The sequence below is a fragment of the Cherax quadricarinatus genome, chromosome 18, assembly GCF_038502225.1.
Source record: "Cherax quadricarinatus isolate ZL_2023a chromosome 18, ASM3850222v1, whole genome shotgun sequence".
NCBI lineage: Eukaryota > Metazoa > Arthropoda > Malacostraca > Decapoda > Parastacidae > Cherax > Cherax quadricarinatus.
In genome coordinates, this window is record NC_091309.1 from 31632765 (window position 1) to 31649799 (window position 17035).

Here is a 17035-nt window from a genome sequence, read left to right on the forward strand (position 1 = left end):
AGTAAGGTATGGGGTGTGGCAGAGGTGTTCCCTTTGCGGACGCAGGACATTCAGGAAATACAGAGGAGGGTTTTGAGGTTTTGTAGGGGTTTGGGAGGGCCTGGTTATCTAAGGACGTGGTTATGACGGATGTGAAAAGGGGGGCCTAGGATTGTTGGCTTTGGGGCCTAGGGTGATGGCCTTATATATTAAGCAGAGGTATATTAGGGTGGGGGGAGGGGGGTGTTAGGGTGGATAGGGTGATGAGGGATGCTAGAAACTGGTGGAGTGGCAGGGACTTGAGGAATTGCGAGGATTTGCTGAGGTTCTTGTTGACAGTGCGACAGGTTTCAATATTGAGGGTTAAAATGTTGGTGGGTGTGGTGTAGGGAAGGGGTATCTTACAGGGGGTTGCCGTGTACCCCATGTTTAACTGGCAGGTGATATGGAGGGAGTTGAGGCTGCTTAGGATACCAGCAAGGGTTAGGGAGTTGGTATACCGTTTCCTCATGGGGGTAGTAGCATCCAAGCATATGTTGCATAAAATGGGGTTGGTGAGAGAGGCGACATGCTTGTTCTGTGGGGAGGAGGAAACCGCCTATCATGTGGTATATTTTTGCTCGTCTTTGGGGGGGTGAGGGTCTGGATGGCAGGTGTTATCAGGCTGTTGGGGGGAGTTGGTCGTTTCTTAGGACCTTGTCGATGGATGTCAGTGGGGTATCACGAGAAGTGGGAAGAGCTTTGATGTATGTTATGGCGGATTATTTGCATGTTTCTTGGGGAATGAGGGAGATTAAAGGACAGTTGAGGATAAAAGCGTTAGCAGCAAGGTTCTATAGAACAATGTGTAGGAATAGATTAATCTATGGGGGGGCGCTGGGAGTCCAGTTTATCGGAGGGTTATCGTAACCTCTCTGTGGCGAAACTCCTCCGGGATCATGGGGGCAGGCAAGGGGCAGGTCTCCTTTAGTGAATGGTGGGCGTGGTAAGGTTGTGGAGGTTGTGTTGTATGTGATGTGTGAGTGGAGTACGTGAGGGCATCAATTTGAGACCTGGTTGTGTTCCTTTCGGGTTAATTCATCTTTTTCGGTCAAAGTCACCCTGATTTCAGTTTAGTTCCACATGTAAGTCATATATTTATGGTAATTGGATAATTATTACACTCACTGTCAGGGATTGGTGACTTAGGCATCTGTTCTGGTGGTTTATATAATGTCATGGACCTTGTGATGATTTATACTTTGTGAAAATTAAAAAAAAAAAAAGTACTGTGTTAATTTTATACCCATGTTAAATTTAATTGCTGTTCAACGAAATTGGTTGTGGGGCGCTGTGACCCGGCATACTTGTATATTTGCATTGTTGTAAAATCAGTGGTTTAGGTATGAAGTTTAGTGGTATGGTTTAACACCTGGAGCAAAATACCCGTTCCCTTTTACGCACAGGCGAATGGTGTGTTAATTTGTTCTGGCGTTTGTGTTTTTTGGGACACGTTTTTAATATTTAATAATAGTATGTAATCTATGCAAAACATATTAGTGTGGCATTCACTTATATGAGGGACAATGCTGGGGGGGGGGTGTAGGAAGGGCGTGTTGGGGCTTTGTATATATATATATATATATATATATATATATATATATATATATAATATATATATATGTATATACATGTGTATATATGTACTGGTTGCAACACTCACGATTTCAGGAATAAAGCACTGGGAGGATAGATTTGCCGTGGCTGCGCACCCTTTCAATCACACTGTTAGGATTGTGTGCCTATTGTGCAGTGTGAGTGTTCATGTAACACCAGGTCTGGGTATAACATGTTGTGCAGGTAGACATTGAGTGGAGTAAACCATTACTAAACTTGATTGTTCTAAGCTACTGTAATTTTATGGTTGTATGTGCATCATAAGTATGCATCTCCTTTTTTTTGAAGTTTATACATATATATTATTGTACTAGCTTATATATTCTTGTTGCAACAAGCTTGCAATGATACCAAGTTATGGATATGTTATGTTTTGAAATTAGGGGCGATTGATTAGTATACATGGGGGATGATTATGTCACTTTAGGGTAGTGTCTAGGACACTTGTGGGAGGTTTACTTGGGTTTATTTTTTTAATAAACCTAATTAACTTATCTCTAAATAAATCATACTAGAAAATAGCCTTCATAATTATGTATGTTATGCACTGCTGTAATGTTACAGCTGTAAGGGCAACACATGTATATATTTTCAATTTTCGGGTTATAGATATTGTTGTCATTACTGATATTGTATAGTAGCTCCAGTCAGGCACTGGACGACTGGCACTGAACTTGATATTTTATGTTTCCTTGTAGCCTTAAGTTGTATAGTTAAGTCCTCCAGGGTAGAGTCCAGTACACTTTCGGAGTGGACGGGGAGCTTGAGTTTTACCCCTTATATGACATGATTATAATACATGATGTATATAATTATATAAGGATTGTATGTGTAATGTTCTTTTAAATAAAATATAAAAAAAAACTAGAGACGCACTCCTCTCTATCGTCGACGACTACAGTCATGGCCCCCTCCTCCCCCGTCGTCTTCGTGGACTACCATAAACATGACCCTTCCTCCTAGTCTTCGTGGACTACCACAAACATGCTCCCTCCCCATCGTGAATTATGATAAACATGTCCCCACCCAAGACTGGGTACACACGAGAATCAGAGACTACCACGTATGCTGGGACAACGTATTGTCACCATTCCTAGAACGGAAAAGCAGGAGGAACTGGAGGCAGTCAAGTTTGATAAAAATTGGACAACTCCGAGAACACTTCATTTGAGTCGAGAAACTACACTGAATCTGCCTTCATATCAGATGGGGGATTTTGAAGCTATTTGATGTAGTACGAGGTTTTCATAACTATGGGAAATCTGATGAATGGGGAAAGAGACGAATGAAAGGGACTCGAGCCTTTATAACCAAGAGGAGTCAGGGATGAGACGAGTAGTTTTGATACTCTCCCTGATTTAGGTACGATAACCCGAATTTAATACTCTGTAAACTCTGGAAAGAAAGGTACACATGATAGGTATAATTTGTACGTACCTAGTGGGTGGTGTGAGGTAGCTGGCAGGTGGTGAGTGACTTACTTGGCAGGTGGTGTGCAGTAGCTGACAGATGGTGTTGCGGTCCCACGAAGAGCTGTTAAATTCACTTACCTGAAATTTTTAAATTTTCATTCACTGCCAAGCATTAACTGGTAATTATATATTTTATCAGAACTGTGAAGGTACCTCAGTTTTAACAGCGATAAATTATGACAAATTTAAATTGAGAAACATCGTAACTACTGCTCCTTACCTCGTAACGGAGGATGACGAGGCTGCTTAGGTATGGCGCCCAGCCAACTCCAGCCAGTGTGACAACCGTTCCTGCAATACACAAAGTACATTGCGCATTGGTACACTTGCCATCGAATAAATCTTGAACTAGTGCAAAATTTACTTTTCGAACAATCTACACCCATCCAACTAAAGAATAAATTCTCAGTTACAGGGTAAGTTTACATTTAAATACCTGGCAAAACACTCGGATATCACGAGAACTGGAGATAAACAGCAGCTCAGTTTAAGTAATCATTTTTACCAGGATTTGTTAGGAAATATTTTAATCCAATTGTTTATCCTATTACACATTAGTATCGGCGGTCAAGCATTAAACCAGAGGTCCCGGAGGGTACGTTCAGGACTATGGTGGAGGAATACGGTATAACACGGACCACCCTGCACCCTGGAAATATTGAATAATCGTGCATCACTGAAGCAATTGATGCAGCAGTGCCTACTGTGTAAATGTAGGACACCAGTCAGGGTGGAAACAGTGCAATTTTTAAACTATACATAATATACAAAAACACACATGTATATACAGTATGTAAATTATGAAATGACCGTGTATATCATTCAACCCTCTTTGCGACGAAACACATTTTAACTAGCACGAATAAAACTAGCAATATGAAATATCCAGCATCATCTCAAAATTCTCCATAAAATTATTCATATTAAATTTCAAGTACTTGTTTTAAGTCGTAGGTTAGGTAAAGATTAGCCGGTATTCTTCCGGCCCGGGCCTTTTCCAAGTGGTGGCCCGGCCTTTTAAGTCGTAGGCAAATAGTTAAATACAGTACAACTGTTGGAGGGGTAACAGCCACGTCCTGCTGGACTTCCTATTTCGTCTATATTCACCTAGCGCGTCACTTCATAACGGCACTTCTACGATGGTAGCCCGCTGAAGTCTGATTAAGTACACTGTTGGCTCCTCCTCGGTACCTGCCAGTTAATATCCAGGGGCACCAACACTGTCCAGGCACCAATAAATCTCACATCAATTTACAGTTACACAGTGGGAACAAAAGCTAGCAGTTTCCCCCCCTGTCATATTTCATCATGCAAGACGGGTAAGTTTATTTAAGCACAGATATAAATAATTACAATTATGATTGTGTAAATTACCTAGGATAACCCAAAAAGTCAAAAGTGTTTAACAAACAGCCTGAGCTGGCAAATTTGAGAGCAATGAGGATTGTGGAAAATACTGTATATATTTTCCAGAAATTCAGTATTTATATGTAAATAGATGGCCATACTGTATTTAATAATATTTATGTCATAGAAAACGGAAAGCCTGCGTCTGCGCAGACGAGACTCGCCATCTTGGTTTTGAATTGGATACAACGTTAGTGTAATGGGAAGGAATTTTCGTGCTCTAGAGGTTAAAATTGGGCTGACACCTCTCAAATAGGAGGCGAAATTGTTGGACATTCATTCCTGCATAACTTGAGATATCAGACGACTGGACAAGACAGCTCCAGGAACCTCAGATAAGCTCTCTAGATTTGTGTATAATTCTGGCCAGTGTTTTCATAAATTTAGTTAGTGAGGTTTTTCTGAGTATGATACAACTTAATATCCAGTCAAATTGGTGAGTGATATTAAGATATATTTTCCTTCTGTTATGTAATTGTGTATATATAAAACCATTTATTTTTAATATACAGTCCACAAATTTATATATTTACCAGTATTCCTGGTGTATGTATATTTCATTTAATTAATAGGTCCAGAGCAACTTGTGGATATGACAGTGGTAGGTATCGAAGGCGGACATTTTTTGCGACCTAGGTGTCCCAAATTCCTACTTGTCTATGTAACTCTGATAAATAATAATTATCTTTATCATTTACTGTTATGTACATAATTAGTTACATTCAGATAAATGCAATTTTCCACATTTAATTTGCCCGTTGGTCCTTCTTGAACCGGAGGTAATTAGTGAAGTCATTAATTAGTTAATTACTTGATAATATGTGAAATGACAGAAGGAGGTGGATGTTAAGTTCACAAATTTACTTAATGTGTAGTGGATTATAATAATTACAATATTAATTTTGATAAGCTAAGCTCAAGACTGGCTAAGTTTATATTAGTTTGTATAATACTAATTTGATAAGACAATTCTGGCCAAGATTTATATCAGTGTGTGTGTAATTGATAAGCCATGTGTAGCTAATTATTAGTGTGTATATTAATTTTGCTATGCCAAATTCTGGTAAGGATTTATTAATTTGTATAATATTAATTTTGATGAGCCAAGTTTGTATTAATGTACATTTAAAATTTATATTATACATGTAATTGCTAAGCTCAAGTAGCTAGAATTTATTTAAAGGTAAGTTGTACTATTTACCTTTATAAAGTGCATAATTTAGTACATAATCAGTGTTATTAAGTTGAATTTAATACATTGCATCATGGCTGAAAATGAGGAAATTAATGTAGAAGACAAACATATGGAATATAGAGCAAAGAAAGCATCTCTGCAAGCTAGAAAGGGTCATGTAACAAAAGCATACAATAAATGTTTGTAATTAATGAATCAAGAAACTGTGAATACTGACGATTTATTTAGATGCGTTAGATAATAGATATGATTCATACAAATTATATTACAACAAATATGAAGGAGATTTGTTAGTAAACTGTATAGATGAGACTGAAGTAGATCTTATGATTAATCAGTATTATGAATTAGAAGAAAAGATTCTTGTAAAAGTCAGGCCTTGAATAAATTAAAATGTGTAAACCAGGCAGTTGGTCAGTCTGCTCCAACAAATAATATGTCTTTGCCAAAACTCCCAGAATTGTGTTTGCCTGTGTTTAATCCTGGAGAAAACTGGGAGGAATTTTGGTCAATTTTTAAAGCAGCTGTGCATGACAGGAGTGACCTAGCCTGTGTAACTAAATTATTTTACCTCAAAGGACAGGTAAGAGGAGATGCTCACATACTCATACAAGCCTTTCCCAATGTAGATGACTCTTACAAGGAAGCAGTTGACTTGTTGAAAGTCACTTATGGTAATATAGAACAAAGTAGGTTGGATCTAGTGAATATCATTGTTAATTTAAAATCTCCAGATCACACTTACAAAGGTTTACAGCAGTTTAGAATTAAACTGGAGAGCATTCTCAAAACTTTAAGTAATAAATATAATCTGAAGGAATCAGACTGGTTATTGAGTGCCATGGCACAGAATAAATTAAGCTGTAAAACACTTGAGAATGACTCTCGAATAAATATCACAAAGGTTATTTTGGTCTGGAGGAAATAAGACTAGGTCTACAATAATTAATTGTGCCGTTGCAGACCAGCCAACCAACTCATTTTAAAGATGCAACACATAATAACTGAGGTATCTGTCAAGTTTCACAAAGGGAAAAATTATCCCAATGTTAATCAAAATTCATTTCCTAAAAAGAGTTGCATAGGTGCATATCAAGTAGCAGGAATCAGAAATAATGATTCTCCACAAGGTAAGAAGAATAAGTACCCTCCTAAGAGTAGCACAGTTAATAGGAAACCAGTCAAAGAAGAGAGATTGTCTTTTCTGCAAGGGTACTCATTTTTCTAAGAATTGCAATGCATACAATTCATGGAATGATAAAGTTGAAAGATTGGAGGAACTTGACAGATGTATCAGGTGTTTGGGTAATCACAATGTAAAGGATTGTTATGCCAAATTAAACTTATGTTATCAGTGTCACAAAGGAAGACACCATATAGTCATGTGTAAAGGTCTATATGATAATGTTGATAATAATGATAATGTTGACAATCCTGACAACAGTAGCTAATGTAAAACTTCTGCTAATGTTATTAATGATGGTTTTGCTGAAGTAGACTTAACTAGTTGTGTTACAGGTAAAAATTGATGATAAAAGGCATAAATAAAAAATTGTAAATGCATTATTGGACCAGGGATCTCAGCGTACTTTCATAAAACGTAAATGTTTTGATGGTATGAAAGTACAGATGGGAGATCCCACAACTTTAAAATTATCAGGTTTTCTCTCAGAAAAAAAGAGCTCAATTGTATGACACTGTTTATGTAACTGTCAGGTTAGGCAATGAGAAAAAACGTGTTAATGCAGTAATTGTAGATAGACTTCCAGAGAAAATATCTACAGTAGGACTTAGTAAAGCTACAGAAAGACTCTCACATAATGTAAATTTAGCACCTTCTGGTGTAAGTGATGATTCTGTAGGCCCAATAAATATTTTGAGAGGTAGTGACTATTATGCCTCCTTTGTAAAGGGTATGGTAAAGAAATGTGGTGTCACCCTTTTGAAGACTGCAGGAGGCCATGTAATGTGTGGTAGGATTCCTCGTAATAATAATTCATGACTAGAGGAAACTACAAATACCATAACTGTGTGTCTTACTCATGAAGTTGTACCCCAGTATAATTCTTCCATAGAGGATGGTGTTGAGCCAGTGCAGAAATTGTGGGAATTAGGCAGCATTGGAATAAATGTAAATGAAGAAAGTCCAGACGATTCTTTTACTCAGGAGCAGTACCTGAAAGATGTAAAATTTGAATCTGGACAATACTGGGTACGACTTCCGTGGAGACTGAACCATCCAGAATTGCCCACTAATTACAGAATGGCATATGGGCAGTTAAAAGCTCAGTTCCACGAACTGAGTAAGACACCAGAATTGTTAACTGCCTATAATGATATAATTGCTGAGCAGTTAATTAATAAATTTATAGAAGAGGTACCTCCTGAGCAAGCCAAAATTTATGGTCACTATTTGCCACATCACGGAGTGAAGAAGGATTCTAAGACCACTCCTCTGAGAATTGTGTTTAATTGTAGTGCCAGGAGTAACAAAAATGTACCTAGTTTAAATGACTGTTTGACGACAGGTCCGTCGTTGACGGAAAAATTAGGAGATATTTCATTAAATTTCAGAGTAAAGAATTATGCCTTTACGGCTGACATAAGTAAAGCTTTCCTAAGAGTTGGTTTACAAGAGGCTGACCGGGATTGTACCCACTTCTTATGGCCTGAGAATCCTAGTGGCCCACTTAGCCCTCTGAAAACCTTTCGCTTTAGGAGCGTATTATTTGGTGCTACATCCAGTCCGTTCCTACTTCAAGCGACGATAAATGCACACCTTAAATGTACGGGAAGTCCATTGAGTAAAGTAATGAGCAAACAATTTTATGTGGACAATTTCCTGGGTGTGACGTCAACTGAAGAGGAACTGTTAATGACTTATGGAGAGGCTAATAAAATTATGCAAAGTGCAAATACGCCTCTGAGAGAATGGAATAGTAATTCGTCCAAATTGAAGGACAAAATAAGTAAAGATTACCCTGGAGATGAAGTGCCAAAATGTAGTAATGTATTGGGTTTAACTTGGGATACTGAGAGAGATTTGTTAATGTTAAAACCTAATAATTACAGTATGCCCAATAAATTAACTAAGAGAGTTTTGCTTGCTGAAGTTTCCAAATGTTTTGATCCACTAGGTTTAGTGTCACCCCTTACTGTAAGAGGGAAATTATTAATACAGGAAGCATGGAAACTTATATGTGCTTGGGATGAAATTCTACCCGAGGAATTCATTAACAGGTGGGATGAATTAATTGGTGATTATGAAAAAATTCCAATGTTGGAGTTCCCATGCCAGGTGGCCAATCCAAATGGGAAAAATGTACTCCACATTTTTTGTGATGCTTCAAAATTGGCGTATGGAGCAGTTGCTTATCTTCAATGTAATAGTGTTATTTCTCTTGTTATGTCTAAGGCTAAAGTGTCTCCAATTAAATCACGTACCTTGCCTCAGTTGGAATTAACAGCCATTTATGTAGGTGTCAAATTAGCTAATTATATAAGAAATAAGTTGCAGGAGATAAATATTAGCCAAACTGTAATTTGGTCTGATAATGAGGTATCCTTACAATGGATTCGTAATGGAAACAGTAAAATTGTGTACGTACAAAAGAGTCGCTGAAATTAATCAGATGCAAGAGAAGTATAATAGTTTGGGTCAGCATATGTTAACATTTAATCATATACCTGGTGAGGAGAATCCAGCTGATTTCTTGTCTCGAGGTTTACCTTATGCTAAATTTGTAAATGCTGTATCATGGTTTAAAGGACCGAGCTGGTTGGTAAATAAAGCTAATTGGCCTGTACAAAAGGTGTATATTGCTCCTGTTGAAATTACTGTGACCACTGCTCCAATAGTTTGTCCTTCCTTAGCCATTGATATAAATAGGTATTCTTCTTTACCCAAACTAATCAATGTAACTAAGTTGGTGTTTAAATTTCTAAACAAGATAAATATTTCATACAAGTTTTCACATCCTCTTGAATATTGGATAAAGAGGGTACAGGAGGAAATCTATGGAAATGAGATTAAATTGATGGAAAGAAAAATTGTGAAAGGATCTATAATAGAGAAATTGGGGCTGTATTTAGAGAACAATGTAATTAGGTGCAGAGGTAGGTTACAAAATGCTGAATTGGGTGATTATGCTAAAGGCCCTATCTTACTGCCCAAAACTCATCATCTAACAAATTTGATTGTTCTAAATGCCCATAAAAATGTAATGCATGGTGGGGTACAAGATACCTTAAATTGTATTAGGGAAACTTTCTGGATTCCACAAGGACGGCAAAGTGTAAAAAGGGTGATTAAATCTTGTGTAATATGTCGCCGTGTGGATGCCAGATCCTGTATGTACCCAGGTCCTCCACCATTGCCAAAGGAGCGTGTACAATTAGTGAAACCATTTGATGTAACAGGTGTAGACTATAGTGGTCCAATAATTTTAACAGGTACGTCAAATGGTGTTCCACTGAAAGTGTATGTTTGTTGACCTGTACTGCTACTAGGACAGTTCATTTAGAAGTGGCACAGGACTTGTCTGCAGAACAGTTTATACAGCCGTTTCGAAAATTTGCAGCTAGGAGATCCTGTCCGAGGTTTATGATTTCGGATAATGCCACAAATTTTGTAGCAGGTGCTCAACACTTGATAAAATTAAATAATAGTAACGATGTTCAATCTCTTAACCCAGCGAGGGTGTACCTGGAAATTTATTACTCCTAGAGCCCCTTGGCAGGGAAGGGGGGTTGTATGAAAGACTGATAGGCAGTGAAGAGGTGTCTACGCGAAGTACTACACCGGAAGAGAATTAATTTGGAAGAATTCCATGCAGTGTTAGTGGAGGCAGAAAATCGTATAAATAATAGGCCTCTCTCGTACATGAGTGATACACCTGATGCAGATGTATTAACACCTTCTCACCTAATATGTGGAAGGAAATTGGAAGCTGCCCCTGTCTATAGAGATAATCCGGAAGCAAGTGATGAAGATTACAATGATGCGGCAGTGCTGTGTAATAAATTTAAAATGTTAAATAAAGTAATTGATCATTGGTCTAATGTGTGGCGTAAGGAATATCTTCTTACACTACGTTAACACTTTTATGGTGCGACAGAGGCAGTAAATCGACAGACCATTCAACCAGGTGACATTGTGTTAATTGACACTGAACATCGAACATTGTGGCCTCTGGGCAAAGTATTGACATTGTGCCCAGATGCACAAGGTGTTGTCAGGAATGTCAAAGTGTTGTGTCGTGGCCAGGAAAGTTTACGCACAATTAATAAATTGATTCCCTTGGAATTAGGTGTTCAATCAAACTTAAATGAAAATCTGAGGGAAAGTGACACGAGTGATATGGAAGATAACGCAGACCAAGTGATGCTGAAAGATGAAATCGTAGTAAGACCTACTAGGAGAACAGCCACTCAAGCCAGAACTGGCTGGAATCATCTCCTAAAGGAAGGAGTAATTTGAATCGTTTAGCAACGAACTCCAGCCGGCTGCAGTGTGGAAAATACTGTATATATTTTCCAGAAATTCAGTATTTATATGTAAATAGATGGCCATACTGTATTTAATAATATTTGTCATAGAAAACGGAAAGCCTGCGTCTGCGCAGACGAGACTCGCCATCTTGGTTTTGAATTGGATACAACGTTAGTGTAATGGGAAGGAATTTTTGTGCTCTAGAGGTTAAAATTGGGCTGACACCTCTCAAATAGGAGGCGAAATTGTTGGACATGCATTCCTGCATAACTTGAGATATCAGACGACTGGACAAGAGAGCTCCAGGAACCTCAGATAAGCTCTCTAGATTTGTGTATAATTCTGGCCAGTGTTTTCATAAATTTAGTTAGTGAGGTTTTTCTGAGTATGATACAACTTAATATCCAGTCAAATTGGTGAGTGATATTAAGATATATTTTCCTTCTGATATATCCAGTCAAATTTGTGAGTGATATTAAGATATATTTTCCTTCTGTTATGTAATTGTGTATATATATAACCATTTATTATTTTTAATATACAGTCCACAAATTTATATATTTACCAGTATTCCTGGTGTATGTATATTTCATTTAATTAATAGGTCCAGAGCAACTTGTGGATATGACAGTGGTAGGTATCGAAGGGGGACATTTTTTGCGACCTAGGTGTCCCAAATTCCTACTTGTCTATGTAACTCTGATAAATAATAATTAACTTTGTTATCATTTACTGTTATGTACATAATTAGTTACATTCAGATAAATGCAATTTTCCACAAGGATATCGACAAGTATTCTAACAAGGATTCATCAGCTACGGCAGCTCAAAGATTATGTTACAGCATAGCCGGAGTTACTATCAACTGGGAATTAGCATCTCTGATAGCCTGTCCCATGTGCCATACTGCTAGCATAAAGAATAAAGTGGAGGGGGTAGTTGCTGATTATGCAGCAGCTTGAGCAGAACTCAAGGAAAAAAAAGGATAAAACGCACAAAAATCAACGAACACTCGACAAATACTTTCATATCCAGTTAATATTGAAAACTTTATTAAATTATTAATGTCAAAATTAAAAGTTGTTAGATCCTTATAGGCACCTCTGTAATAAAATCCATGAACAATAAGCCGAAGCCGAAGGCAAACTTAGTAAACCCGGTATAGAAGACGGAAGGGAAGGAGAGCGGGGGGAGGGGGGGGTTAATTACAGACATATGAAAGTATTTCCGACAAAACAGGGCACGAGAGGTGGGAAGCAACTGGCAAACCAGAGGATTCAAGTGACTTTGTGAAGGATGTCAATGTTATATTTTGTAAAATTAATTATTACTACTATAATAGTTTTGAGATTTTAAGTGTTTGATAGTCATTCAGCTCTTGGGAATAAAAAATAACAAAGTAGTACTAAGATAAAACCCATAATATATCTTAAAAAATCCTTATATACGACGCCTGCCGCCCCGCCTCCCCCCCCCCCTGTTAAACTATCCAACACTCCTTCAGTACAGTGATGGGCAGTTTAAATCTGCGCCACAGGCAACAAGTGTTTTGCGTAGCGTTTACATAAGGTCCTTTGGTAACTATAAAAAAAAAAAATGGCTCTGATCGCTGTACTGGTAAGAAGCTTGTGGACTCGCATCCCAGTACCCTCCCCACCACGGCTGTACGTAAAGGAAAATTAATGGGTAGTCGAATGAGAAGACCAGGGAATTGGTGTTCATTAAACCACCAACTCGCTTTATAACCCAAACAGTAACCTGATGAAAATTAAATGACAACACCGGTCAAGTAACCGGTAGCAAGTACATTCTTCACCAGGTCACTGAAGACGTTAAAAGACACGAGCCTGCCTTGGTCAAAGTCTTTTAGGGGGCTCCTCAAAACCTGGCCCCAGCCTTCATGAAAGCCTATGTACAAACATGCGTTTGACAACTCCACCACTTAAGCTCAATTTAACTTTTTTTTTTAATACACCTTCAAAAAAACACTCGCCTATTTTGTTTGTTTTGTCAAAAATAACGGCGTAATATCACTGAGCACAACACAACACAACACAACACACGTGCACATGTCAATGGTTACAACACTGAGGACAGCGCGCGCAGGTACTCCTCAGGAAGGCTACCAACCTCGTCCCGATGCTCTCAACTGACTACGTTATCTAAATCTGCCGCTCTTATTTCTGAACCATTATTAAAATTAAAATAAACTCGTGATTATACTGTAGCGTACCTATTTTATGAAACTGAAAAAGTTCTACTAAATAATACTGATGAATGCTAGAACCTGTCAGACTGAAAACCAAGATTTAAGTTTCGTTGTTCACATAAATTGTAATGAATACGAACAAGTGATGATGGCTTTGGCGGTGACCCACTGTGTTGACTGTCGAGTTATGGCTGATCCCAACAACACCTGGGTTATGATTTTGCCCGGCAACAGCTAGGTTATGATTCTTCCCGGCAACATCTGGGTTATGATTCTTCCTGGAAACACCTGGGTAATGATTCTTCCTGGTAACACCTGGGTTATGATTCTTCCCGGCAACATCTGGGTTATGATTCTTCCCGGCAACACCTGGGTTATGATTCTTCCCGGCAACACCTGGGTTATGATTCTTCCCGGCAACACCTGGGTTATGATTCTTCCCGGCAACACCTGGGTTATGATTCTTCCTGGTAACAGCTGGGTTATGATTCTTCCCGGCAACACCTGGGTTATGATTCTTCCCGGCAACACCTGGGTTATGATTCTTCCCGGCAACACCTGGGTTATGATTCTTCCTGGTAACACCTGGGTTATGATTCTTCCCGGCAACACCTGGGTTATGATTCTTCCCGGCAACACCTGGGTTATGATTCTTCCTGGTAACACCTGGGTTATGATTCTTCCCGGCAACACCTGGGTTATGATTCTTCCCGGCAACGCCTGGGTTATGATTCTTCCTGGTAACACCTGTGTTATGATTCTTCCTGGTAACACCTGGGTTATGATTCTTCCCGGCAACACCTGGGTTATGATTCTTCCCGGCAACACCTGGGTTATGATTCTTCCTGGTAACACCTGGGTTATGATTCTTCCCGGCAACGCCTGGGTTATGATTATTCCCGGCAACGCCTGTGTTATGATTCTTCCTGGTAAGAGCTAGGTTATGATTCTTCCCGGCGACACCTGGGTTATGATTCTTCCCGGCAACACCTGGGTTATGATTCTTCCCGGCAACACCTGGGTTGATTCTTCCCGGCGACACCTGGGTTATGATTCTTCCCGGCAACACCTGGGTTATGATTCTTCCTGGTAACACCTGGGTTATGATTCTTCCCGGCAACGCCTGGGTTATGATTCTTCCTGGTAACACCTGGGTTATGATTCTTACCGGCAACGCCTGGGTTATGATTCTTCCTGGTAACACCTGGGTTATGATTCTTCCCGGCAACACCTGGGTTATGATTCTTCCTGGTAACACCTGGGTTATGATTCTTCCCGGCAACACCTGGGTTATGATTCTTCCTGGTAACACCTGGGTTATGATTCTTCCCGGCAACGCCTGGGTTATGATTCTTCCCGGCAACACCTGGGTTATGATTCTTCCTGGTAAGAGCTAGGTTATGATTCTTCCCGGCAACACCTGGGTTATGATTCTTCCCGGCAACACCTGGGTTATGATTCTTCCCGGCAACGCCTGGGTTATGATTCTTCCTGGTAAGAGCTAGGTTATGATTCTTCCCGGCAACACCTGGGTTATGATTCTTCCTGGTAACACCTGGGTTATGATTCTTCCCGGCAACACCTGGGTTATGATTCTTCCTGGTCACACCTGGGTTATGATTCTTCCCGGCAACGCCTGGGTTATGATTCTTCCCGGCAACACCTGGGTTATGATTCTTCCTGGTAAGAGCTAGGTTATGATTCTTCCCGGCAACGCCTGGGTTATGATTCTTCCTGGTAACACCTGGGTTATGATTCTTCCCGGCAACGCCTGGGTTATGATTCTTCCCGGCAACACCTGGGTTATGATTCTTCCTGGTAAGAGCTAGGTTATGATTCTTCCCGGCAACGCCTGGGTTATGATTCTTCCTGGTAAGAGCTAGGTTATGATTCTTCCCGGCAACACCTGGGTTATGATTCTTCCTGGTAACACCTGGGTTATGATTCTTCCCGGCAACGCCTGGGTTATGATTCTTCCTGGTAAGAGCTAGGTTATGATTCTTCCCGGCGACACCTGGGTTATGATTCTTCCCGGCAACACGTGGGTTATGATTCTTCCTGGTAACACCTGGGTTATGATTCTTCCCGGGAACACCTGGGTTATGATTCTTCCCGGCAACACCTGGGTTATGATTCTTCCCGGCAACACCTGGGTTATGATTCTTCCTGGTAACACCTGGGTTATGATTCTTCCCGGCAACACCTGGGTTATGATTCTTCCTGGTAACAGCTGGGTTATGATTCTTCCCGGCAACACTTGGGTTATGATTCTTCCCGGCAACACCTGGGTTATGATTCTTCCTGGTAACAGCTGGGTTATGATTCTTCCCGGCAACACTTGGGTTATGATTCTTCCCGGCAACAGGTGGGTTATCACTGCTCCCAGCAACAGCTGGGTTATCACTGGTCCCAGCAACAGCTGGGTTATCACTGGTCTCAACAACCGATGGGTTATCATTGGTTCCAGCAACCGATGGGTTATCACTGGTCCCAACAACTGATGGGTTATCACTGGTCCCAACAACTGATGGGTTATCACTGGTCACAACAACCGATGGGTTATCACTGGTCCCAACAACAGCTGGGTTATTATCTCTTGTTCCTCTGCACTACTATTATTACTACTACTACTACTACTATTTCTTCATTTCTAATGTGAATCGCGAAATCTTAAGAACATGAATGCAAACACATCACAGAACGGGTGAAGTTTGAACCATGGTCAGTGTGCTAACCAATGGACCAGCTGGCTCAAGAGTTCATCTTACTAGGTATATTTCTATACACCAAAGAAAGGTTAGCATGGGCCCCACTGTGACCCACGTTGGGAGTTTTAGGCTCGACCCCCCCCCCCTTGTGTGGTGTCATTACTTTGTTATATACCATAATTCTTCCTCAGTGTTCCACTTAGACTACTTCCGCTACCTTCACACTTCTTACTCTATTACTGCTACACTACTACTACTATTTCTACTGCCATTACTACTACTACTTTTACTACTACTACTACTACCACTATTACTTCTGCTATTTATATCACTACTACTACTTTTACCACTCCTAATTCTACCACTAACACTACTTACACTTCCAATATTACTACTACTACTACTGTTACTACTGCTGCTACTACTACCACTCTACTTCCACTACAATCACCTCCCCATTCTTCTTCCTCATACATATACTCTGGCCTTCCCTTCTCGCTTCACTGTAACTTGTCAATGTTCCAGGTCTTATGGAAACGTCATTACTTTCCCTCTCTCCAGTGCGGGTTATTTGTGTATGCACATGATGTTTCTGGGTTATTAATCACTCGAAACATTTGACAGTGATTAATAACATTGGCAGTCATGGTTGGATTCTGGGTCGGTGGAGGTGGCAGGGAAAGCCGATTTCTAAGTGGCAATGTTGTCTGCAAGCCTTGTAAGAAGTGAATCAATGTTAGTTAAACAGTGTGGGTAGCAGCACTGGCACCGCTCTTTTTTCTTCTGGACCAATGCATAGCTGTTCAAGGACTGCCTCTGATAGCCCAGAGGCAGTCTTTGAACAGCTGTGCGTTGTCGTCTGGTGAGCTTCCTCCTGACGGGTAGTGCTGCATTTAGCTGATGCGTCAGTGTCGTGTC

The 17035-nt window shown here is 39.9% G+C and overlaps 1 long non-coding RNA gene across 1 annotated transcript in view; it reads right to left on the minus strand.

Moving 5' to 3' along the window:
- Nucleotides 1–1561: 1561 nt before the first annotated feature.
- Nucleotides 1562–17035, minus strand: part of LOC138852906 (uncharacterized) — a 77043-nt gene continuing 61569 nt past the window's right edge. The window contains exons 2-3 of the long non-coding RNA XR_011392168.1: nt 3328–3398; nt 1562–3185 (exon numbers count right to left, since the gene is read on the minus strand). This is a non-coding gene — a long non-coding RNA (uncharacterized lncRNA). The remainder of the gene's footprint in view (nt 3186–3327; nt 3399–17035) is intronic.